The sequence below is a fragment of the Mus caroli genome, unplaced genomic scaffold (genome assembly GCF_978045245.1).
Source record: "Mus caroli unplaced genomic scaffold, Mus_caroli_1 scaffold_196, whole genome shotgun sequence".
Taxonomy (NCBI): domain Eukaryota; kingdom Metazoa; phylum Chordata; class Mammalia; order Rodentia; family Muridae; genus Mus; species Mus caroli.
The window spans coordinates 83,348-92,766 of record NW_028227451.1 but is presented as its reverse complement, the minus strand read 5'-3'; the positions used below and the strand labels follow the sequence as shown (position 1 = coordinate 92,766).

Below are 9,419 nucleotides of genomic sequence, written 5' to 3'. Positions count from 1 at the left end.
TTTTCTTGTAAAAGCCTTACATATTTCTGATGAATAGTCAAATTATAAATGCCAGTCTTGGAAGGCAGCAAATGAGAACAATATTGAATGAATATGTGATTAGAGAAATATAAAATTAATACTTTAATTTATTTGAGCTATAATGAGTAATATGTGGCTGGCTTTTTTCCCATTTTAAATTCAGTGGCTCTTAATAATAACATGAAATAAAAGCTGTATATTTTTATCTGCCATCAGGGTCTTTCTGTTATAGTCTATCAGTGAATCACTAATGCTCTGACCCTGTGTAATGGCTTTCACTACTGTTCCTTTTAAAGCACCAATTGGTGATAATAGTCTATCATAGCAGATCATGAAAACCAATTATTAAAGGAAAAGAATTCACCAAGCAAAATGCATAACTGGAAGTACTGGGAAAATAAAGAGGATTTAAAAAAATGTAAATAATTTCATATTTTATTTCTCCAGTGACATCTCTACAGTGAATATAAGTTAAAGTCTTTCTTCTACACCAATGCTAGGTTGTTTGGGTGGTTCAGTCAAAGAAGGAAGGCCTCCAGCTGGCTCAAAATAGAACCAGACACTTCTTGGCCCACGCTTTGGAACTTTTCCAGTTCTGAGTTCATTAGTATTATCTTCAATAACCTTGGTTGTTAGATCCTCATAGAAGTTGTCATTTATTTGAATCATTGGTGCATTTACACATCCTGAAGTATTCACCTTCCATAACAGTGAATAGTTTTTCAGGTGTAGTGCATCTACCTTTTGTTGTAAGCATTCTCTGAAGGGTCTCCAGTCTCTCAGAATCTCAAGCATGCAAAGATACTAGTACATACATGAAACTGGCTTTTGATTATACATTGTATAAAAAGTTTTTACTTTGCATACTCTCATTAGAGGTAGTTCTAAAACTTCTGCCACCTTGTTCACAGCAGAGAGGAAAAACCTTCTATTCTGCCTTTGTGGTAGATCCAGGACAGGCAGCAGAACTGCTTTATGCCCATCTGGGTAATTTTTTATTACTGCTTCCATTATCTTATACTTTCCTGGTGTAGAATCAAATGGAGTATCTGGGTAATTCTCAGGAGGATTACAATGCACAAATAAGGCTCCTCGCATGTATTCAGAACATGACTGGCCACAATATTCTCCTATCCTGGCTGCTCAAGGCTGGTTCTGAATGTAAAGAAGATTTTTTATAGTGAAGTAGTGTCTGGCTAGATCAATAGACAAGTAAATTTATTACACAATTTCAATTACAGTTTTTATAAACTTTACAAGAGAAGCCATAAACCATTTTCAAAATACATGCTGAAATACTTAAACACCTATATAATTTTTCTTCTAACAAGTTTTGAAGATTGTATTGCTTGTATAATATTAGTCTATTTGAACGAGTTTTTTAAAAAGTATTTCTCTAGTTATATTACAAAACAAGTATTTCTGTTGTTTTTCAAAAAATATTATTGATTTTGTATTCTAAGTTAAAAGTATCTTATTTAAAATAAGAGTTTAATTTTCGAAAAATGCTATTATTCAATTAGATGAATTTTGAGCATAGTTAAATTGTATAGATGCAAATTAATCTTAACATAACTTTATTTCCATTTATGATGTTAATAAACGTGGTACTTTTAAGCAAATACAATGTTATAAATTTAGGTTTTAGAACATATAAATATTATTAATATTATCAAGAATCCCAGTATGTTATATAATATGTTTATTGTAAGTTTTATCAAGAATTAGCATAAAAACTAACATTCATTGAATAGCCATTTAATGTACTATGCAATTTTAACATAAAGTATATGAGAGTAATAGTGGTAATTTAAAAATAGATTGATCATTTATTTTCTGTAATCCTTATTTTAATGAAAGTGAACTAGATAGTCACATCTATCATTTCCAGGGTCATGTTTCTTTAGAAAGTCCTAGAATATTCTTTGACTTTCATATGTAGAAAATGAAGTGTTACCTCATCTCTTCCTATTTTTATTGAAATTATTATACCTATAAAATACTGGAGAGTTTAAATATCTCCAATCCTGCATGGATCATAAGCTTTAAAAACATTTTCCATAAACTGTCAATGTTGTACTTGAAAATAATCAGCTTACTACCTAAAAGTGTTACAACACTTTGTCTTCCATGGTCCCCCTCTAAAGGCTTTATAACTTGGGTTGAACACATTTCAAAGGTAAATACTAAGTAATCAACTCCTTTTATTATCCTGGAATATATTCTTGTCATCTGAACATGATTTACTATTTATTTAAAATGTTTCTGGTAGGTTTTCAAGGTTATTTTCACTGGGGGCATTATGATGTGGTTTGTAACTTTTATGAGAGGTATAGTATCTTTCTGCTCTTCTTTTCTTTCTTTCTGTGCTTTGACTTCCACATCTGGAGTTAGTTTTAGAGTGCAATTTGAAACAGGGAACCAATCATTTGTGCATTGTGGCTTGGTCCACACCTGGATCTTGGGGAATTCAGGCCCAGTGTCAGGGTCTGGTGACTCCTTATCTGTCAGTACTCAGAGCTAAAGGATGACAAAGGAAGTTTGGGATGTGTGCTAAGGATCTAGGAACCACTAATTGCCAGTGTCCCAAGCATATGGGTAGCAAAACTTGGGTGGGACATTTGTGGTTTACTTGCTGTTGCCAAGAATTGGATGATATGTAGAGGATTAGACTATGTGTTTGGGATCTGTGCTCCAAGCTTTTTATCTAAGCATCTGAATCAGGTAATGTTTAAGCAAATTGTATTAATATCATATATTTTTAATTAGTTTAGTGGTTATGTGACTAAGTTCAAATGATGTTTTTAACAGTGCTCAAAAATATCTATTAAATATAATTAACATAAGCATATACTTTTTAATTAAAGATGATTACTAAATATAATACACAGGTTCATGTATAAGTCCCAGTGACCACAGGACTACATATTAGTGACACATCCTTTATATAGGAGTATAGACTGAACATAATAATTTGTTTCTAATGAACAAAATAAAACAAAATAATTGGGTTGCAAAACACTGGGAATTCCACTCCCTTTGGCTGTTACTGAGGCCTTCTTACTTGCTCAGCTCTATGAAATGAACTTTCATGTTGTGATGGTTTGTACATGCTCATCTCAGGGAGTGGCACTATTAGAAGTAGGTGTGGTCTTTTTGGATTAGCTGTGTCACTGTGGGTGTAGGCTTTAAGACCCTTATACTAGAGGCCTGTAAGTCAATATTCTGCAAGCAGCCTTCAGATGAAGTTGTAGAACTCTCAGCTCCTCCTAAACCATGACTGCCCAAACACTGTCATGCTCACTTCTTGATGTAATGTACTAAGTCTCTGAAACTGTAAGCAGCTCCAACTAAATTAAGGACCTTGGTCATGTTATCTGTTCATAGAAGTGAAAGTCTAAGAAAGACCCACGTTTTATCATGTTCTGTGGCAAGTCTGACACACAGAAAACAGGCAGAAGCAACAAGTCAGTGTGTAATTAGTGAGACAGCCTAACAATTTGTAAAAAGTCAGAGGCTACCATGAAAGGGCTATCAAAAAGAAGGATCTTTATAATTAAAATATTAGATTAACAATAGGCTCTGTGAAGGCCAAAAGTAGAATACTCAGAAACTTGAACTCAGAGATTTGGTCTACTTGCTTTGGGACATGACAGCAATTATGAGCTTATGTCACTAAATTTAAGAATAATTTAATGCATGAGAATAAGTAAATAGTGCACTCAGGATTGTCATAGGGGTTATAAATTGGAAAGGGCAGAAATTCATATTTATAAGTATTAAAAATGATCTTTATGTACTTAGTGTGTTTAGAAACAAACAACTCATTTTTAATGTTTTTTCTTTATTTTTGATAATTTCATATAGGAATACAATGAAGGATGATCACATCTACTTTTCATTTCCCAGTATTTACCAATACCCATATGTACTCATCAATTCAACCCCATCTACTTCATACTTATGTTTGTTTGAAAGCCCAATAAGTTGAATTATTGCCGCTTAAATGCATATGGATGTGTGGCCATTCATTGGGTCGACCCAACTTATGAGGGGACACATTCTGATTTACAGGCTTCTATTGTATTTTTAGTGTTTTCTTTATTTTTTTTCTTTTAAAGATTTTAGTGTATTTAAGTTTGGGTTTTTAATTTAAGCTTTAATTGACGTCAGAATTGGGTGTTCAGATCAGAACATCCACAGTGACACAGCTAATCCAAAAAGACCACACCTACTTCTAATAGTGCCACTCCTAAGATGAGCATGTACAAACCATCACAACATGAAAGTTCATTTCATAGAGCTGAGCAAGTAAGAAGGCCTCAGTAACAGCCAAAGGGAGTGGAATTCCCAGTGTTTTGCAACCCAATCATTTTGTTTTATTTTGCTCAATAGAAACAAATTATTATGTTCAGTCTATACTCCTATATAAAGGATGTGACACTAATCTGTAGTCCTGTGGTTCAGATCAGATTCATGGGATTATTTCGATATATTTATATCTGTTAAGAGATAGAGAGAAAGTAATATTGAAAGAAAGAAAGAAAGAAAGAAAAAGATTGAAAGAGTGAGAGTGAGAGAGTGTGAGAGGAAGGAAGAAAAGAAGGAAGGAAGGAGGGGAGAGTGAGAAATTGATAGATAAAAAAAGAAAAAAAAAACAAATAAAGGCAAAACATAAAGAAAAAGAGAGACAGAGAGATAAAGTTTGGAAGAAAGGAGGAAACAGAAAGAAAGAAAGAAAGAAAGAAAGAAAGAAAGAAAGAAAGAAAGAAAGAATGAAAGAAAGAAAGAAAGAAAGAAAGAAAGAAAGAAAATAAGAGAGGGAAAGGGAGAAAGAGGGAACGATTCAGAGATGGAAACATATGGAGAAAGACAGAATTTATGAAATATACAAAATTAGTTAAAAATAAATAAATAAATAAATGAATAAACGTTTTAGGGATTTTTCAGCTTTATGTGTATTCATTTTAGATTTCTATGGTATTATAAAAGGATTTGTAGAGTTTTAGAAAAGTGTATTAGAGTTTCTTGTTTTTTAGGCTTCTATTTTATTTTTAGTGTTTTCTTTTTTTTTTTTTTAATGAACTTTAATGATTTCGCAAAGCTGGAAAACAGTAAGAGATACAAAGAAAAACCCAATATAAACAACTCAAAAAAATTAATAAACAGAGGGAGAGAGAGTCAGAGAGAGAAATAGAGAGTGAGAGAGACTGAGAGAGACTGAGAGTGAGAGAGAGAGATAGAAACTTAGAAAGAAAAAACAAACAAGGAAAGAAAAAGAAAAAAGAAAGAGAGAGAGATAGAGGTAGAAAGGTAGGAAGAAAGGAAGAACGGAAGGAAGGAAGGAAGGAAGGAAGGAAGGAAGGAAGGAAGGAAGGAAGGAAGGAAGGAAGGGAGGAAGGAAGGAAGGGAGAGAGAAAGAAGGAAAGGAACGATGGAAGAAATAGAAAGAAAGAAAGATAGAAAGAAAGAGAGAGAGAGAAAGAAAGAAAGAAAGAAAGAAAGAAAGAAAGAAAGAAAGAAAGAAAGAGAAAAGGAGAAAGATTCAGAAATGGAAACATAGGGAGAAAGACAGAATTTATAAAATATAAAAAAATAATTAAAAAAAAACATACAAATAAATAAATGAATAGATAAATAGATAAACAAATAAACAAATAAATATTTTAGGCAAATTTCGGCTCCACGTGTATTCTTTTTAGATTTCTATGGTATTTTAAAAGGTTTTGTAGAGTTTTTAGAAAAGTGATTTAGAGTTTCTTGATTTTCAGGATTCTATTGTATTTTTAGTGTTTTCTTTAAATGATTTTAGTGTATTTAAGGTTTGGTTTTTAATTAAAGCTTTAATTGACATCAGCCTTGTCCAGGGTGATCAAATAGGATACATGGGATTATTTCGATTTATTTATATCTGTTAATAGATAGAGAGAAAGTAATACAGTTAGAAACAAAGAAATAAAGAAAAAGAATGAAAGAGAGAGAGTGAGAGGAAGGGAGGAAATAAGGAAGGAAGGAAGGATTGAAGGAAAGATGAAGGAAGGAAAGAAAGAATGAAGGAAAGAGGGTAGAGAGAGAAAAATGATAGAAAAAATAAATAAAGACAAAAAATAAAGAAAAAGAGAAACGAAGAGATAAAGTTAGGAAGGAAGTAGGAAACAGAAAGAAAGAAAGAAAGAAAGAAAGAAAGAAAGAAAGAAAGAAAGAAAGAAAGAAAGAAAGAAAGAAAGGGAGAGAGAAAGGGAGAGAGAAAGAAAGAGAGAAAGTGAGAAAGAGAGAAAGAGAGAAAGAGAGAAAGAGAGAAAGAGAGAAAGAGAAATACAGAATTTATTAAATAAATTAGTAATCATAAATAAATAAATAAATAAATAGATATCTTAGGCATATTTTGGCTTATTGTGTATTCTTTTCAGATTTCTAGAGTATTTCAAAAGTTTTGTAGAGTCTTTAGTATAGTGATTTAGATTTTCTTGTTTTTCAGGCTTCTAATTTTTTTTTTGTTCTGTTTTGTTTTGTTTTGTTTTGTTTTTTTAATGATGTTACTGTATTTTAGGGTTTCGATTTTAATTTATGCTTTAAGTGATTTCATTTTTAATGCATTTTACTGTATTTCTTATAGTTTTGTTTTTGTTGTTGTAATTTTTGTTGTTCTCTTTTTTCCAAAAAAAAAAATTTAGGGTTTTATATTTGGCGTTTCATTGTTTTGGTTTTGCCAGGCAGTGTTGACCATGCCTTTAATTCAAACTATTGAGAGGCAGATGTAAGTGATTTTTTTTTTTTTTTTTACTTTGAGTTCAGCATGGTCTCTATAGGAGGCTAGAGGACAATAAGAGATACACAGAAAAACCCAATCTAAAAACCTCAAAAAAAAAAAAAAAAAACAGAGGGAGAAAGAGACACAGAGAAAGAGAGACACAGAGAGAGAGAGAGAGTGATAAGGTCAGAGAGAGAGAGATAGAGACACAGAGAGAGAGAGAGAGGGTCAGAGAGAAAGAGAGAGAGAGAGAGAGAGAGAGAGAGAGAGAGAGAAGAAATTTAGAAAGAATAAAACAAACAAGGAAAGAAAAAGAAAAAATAAGAAAAAGAGGGAGAGATATAGGAAGGAAGGAAGAAAGGAAGCAAGGAAGGAAGGAATGATCAAAGAGAGAGAGAAAGGAAGAAAGAAACAAAGAGAGGAAGGGAGAAAGAGAGAAAGAGACAGAAAAAAACATAGGGAAAAAGACAAAATTTATAAAATTTACAAAATTAATTTAAAATAAATAAACAAACAAACGTTTTAAGGATATTACAGGTTCATGTGTATTCTTTTTGGATTTGTATGGTATTTTAAAAGGATTTGTAGAGTTTTTAGAATAGTGATTTAGAGTTTCTTGTTTTTCAGGCTTCTAATGTATTTTTAGTGTTTTCTTTCTTTTTTTAATGATTTTAGTTTGTTTAAGTGTTTGGGTTTTAAATTAAGGTTTAATTGACTTTAGACTTTTCCTAGGTGATAAGATAAGATGCATGGGATCAATTCGAAATATTTATATCTTTGTGACAGAGGGAGAAAGTAATATAGAAAAAAAAAAACCAAAGAACTAAAGAAAAAGAAAGAAAGACAGAGAGAGTGAGAGATAATGATAGGAAGGAAGGAAGGAAGGAAGGAAGGAAGGAAGGAAGGAAGGAAGGAAGGAAGGAAGAAGGAAGGGAGAGTGAGGAAAAGATAGAAAAAAGGAAAAAAAATAAAGACAAGAAATAAAGAGACAAAGAGATAAAGTTAGGAAGAGGGGTGAAAGAGAAAGAAAGATAGAAAGAGAGAAAGTCAAAATTTATTAAATAAATAAGTAATTATGAATATAAATAAATAAATAAATAAATATCTTAGGCATATTTCCGCTTCTTGTGTATTCTTTTCAGATTTCTAGAGTATTTCAAAATTTTTTAGGGACTTGAGTATAGTAATTTAGCGTTTCTGGTTTCGAGATTCTAATGTATTTTTTTTTGTTCTGATTTGTTTTGTTTTGTTTGTTTTTTTAATTATGTTAGTATACTTTAGGGTTTCGGTTTTAATTTATGCTTTAACTGATTTCATTTTTTGAAGTATTGTACTTTATATCTTGTAGTTTTTTTTGTTGTTGTTGTAATTTTTGTTGTTCTCTTTTTTCCAAAAAAAAAAAAAAATTAGGGTTTTATCTTTGGTGTTTCATTATTTTGGTTTTGCCAGGCAGTGTTGAACATGCCTTTAATTCCAACTATTGAGAGGCAGATGTAAGTGATTTTTTTAATCAGAGTTCAGCATGGTCTCTACAGGAAGCGGAGGACAGTAAGAGATACACAGAAAAACCAAATCAAAAAGACTCAAAAAATAATTAACAGAGGGAGAGAGGGAGAGAGAGACAGAGAGAGAGAGAGAGAGAGAGAGAGAGAGAGAGAGAGAGAGAGAGAGAGAGAGAGAGAGAGAGAGAGAGAGAAAGTTAGAAAAAAACAAACAAAAAATGAAAGAAAAAGAAAAAAGAAAAACTGGAGAGAGAGAGGATGAAAGGAAGAAGGATGGAAGGAAGGAAGGAAGGAAGGAAGGAAGGAAGGAAGGAAAGAAAGAAGGAAGGAAAGAAGGAAGGAAGGAAGGAAGGAAGGAAGGAAGGAAGGAAGAATGAGAGAGAGAAAGAAAGAAAGAAAGAAAGAAAGAAAGAAAGAAAGAAAGAGAGAAAGAGAGACAGACAGAGACAGAGACAGAGATAGAGGAAGGGATAAAGAAAGATTCAGAGACAGAAACATAGGGAGAAAGAGAGAATTTACAAAATATACAAAATAAATTTAAAATAAATAAATGAGTGAATGAATGTATGAATGAATGAATGAATGAATGAATGAATGAATGAATGAATGAATGAATAAATAAATAAATAAATAAATAAGCAAACGTTATAGGGATATTTCGGCTTCATGTGTATTCATTTTAGATTCCTATGGTATTTTAAAAGGATTTGTAGAATTTTTAGAAAAGTGATTTAGAGTTTCTTCTTTTTCAGGTTTCTATTGTAGTTTTTTAGTGTTTTCTTTATTTTTTAAATGATTTTATTTTATTTAAGTGTTTGGTTTTTAATTTAAGCTTTAATTGACTTCAGCCTTGTCCTGTGTGATCAAATAGGATGCATGGGATCATTTTGAAATATTTATATCTTTTTAGAGATTGAGAGAAAGTAATACAGAAAGAAACAAAGAAATAAAGAAAAGAATGAAAGAGGAAGAGAGTGAGAGAGAGTGAAAGAAGGGAGGAAAGAAAGAAGGAAGGAATGATTGAAGCAAGGATGAAGGAAGGAAAGAAAGAAGGAAGGAATGAGGGGAGAGTGAGAAAATGATAGAAAAAAAGAAAAAAGCAAATAAAGACAAAAAAATAAAGAGAGAGACAAAGAGATAAAATT

At 31.6% G+C, this 9,419-nt stretch overlaps 1 pseudogene; it reads right to left on the bottom strand.

Annotated features, from left to right (window-relative positions):
- Nucleotides 1–492: 492 nt before the first annotated feature.
- Nucleotides 493–7,229, bottom strand: LOC146999638 (NADH dehydrogenase [ubiquinone] flavoprotein 2, mitochondrial pseudogene; annotated as a pseudogene).
- Between the last annotated feature and the right edge of the window lie 2,190 nt (nucleotides 7,230–9,419).